Below are 1,169 nucleotides of genomic sequence, written 5' to 3' on the forward strand. Positions count from 1 at the left end.
CACCTTACCTGCCTCCTGAGAAATCTGTATGCAGGTCAGGAAGCAATACTTAGAACTGGACATGGAACAACAGGCTGGTTCCAAATAGGAAAAGGAGTACAACAAGGCTGCATGTTGTCACCCTGTTTGTTTAACTTATATGCAGATTATTTCATGTGAAATGCTGGGCTGGGTGAAGCACAAGCTGGAATCAAGATTGCAGAGAAAAATATCAACAATCTCAGATATGTAGATAACACCAGAAGGGAATGGCAAACCACTTCAGTATCTTGCCTTGAGAACCCCATGAACAGTATGAAAAGGCAAAATGATAGGATACTGAAAGAGGAACTGCCCAGGTTGGTAGGTGCCCAATATGCTACTGGAGATCAGTGGAGAAATAACCCCAGAAAGAATGAAGGGATGGAGCTAAAGCAAAAGCAATACCCAGTTGTGGATGTGAATGGTGATAGAAGCAAAGTCAGATTCTGTAAAGAGCAATATTGCATAAGAACCTGGAATGTTAGGTCCATGAATCAAGGCAAATTGGAAGTGGTCAGACAGGAGATGACAAGAGTGAACGTCAACATTCTAGGAATCAGTGAACTAAAATGGACTGGAACGGGTAAATTTAACTCAGATGACCATTATGTCTACTACTGCGGGCAGGAATCCCTTAAAAGAAATGGAGTAGCCATCATGGTCAACAAGAGAGTCCAAAATGCAGTACTTGGATGCAGTCTCAAAAACGACAGAATGATCTCCGTTCATTTCCAAGGCAAACCACTCAATATCATAGTAATCCAAGTCTATGCCCCAACCAGTAATGCTGAAGAAGCTGAAGTTGAATGGTCTACGAAGACCTACAAGACCTTTTAGAACTAACACCTTCAAGAAATGTCCTTTTCATTATAGAGGACTGGAATGCAAAAGTAGGAAGTCAAGAAACACCTGGATTAACAGGCAAATTTGGTCTTGGAATACAGAATGAAGCAGGGCAAAGGCTAATAACGTTTTGCCAAGAGAACTCACTGATCATAGCAAATACCCTCTTCCAACAACACAAGAGAAGACTCTAGACATGGACATCACCAGATGGTCAATACAGAAATCAGACTGATTATATTCTTTGCAGCCAAAGATGGAGAAGCTCTTATGCAGTCAGCAAAAACAAGACCGGGAGCTGACTG

Source organism: Oryx dammah, unplaced genomic scaffold, assembly GCF_014754425.2.
Source record: "Oryx dammah isolate SB20612 unplaced genomic scaffold, SCBI_Odam_1.1 HiC_scaffold_4, whole genome shotgun sequence".
Classification (NCBI taxonomy): domain Eukaryota; kingdom Metazoa; phylum Chordata; class Mammalia; order Artiodactyla; family Bovidae; genus Oryx; species Oryx dammah.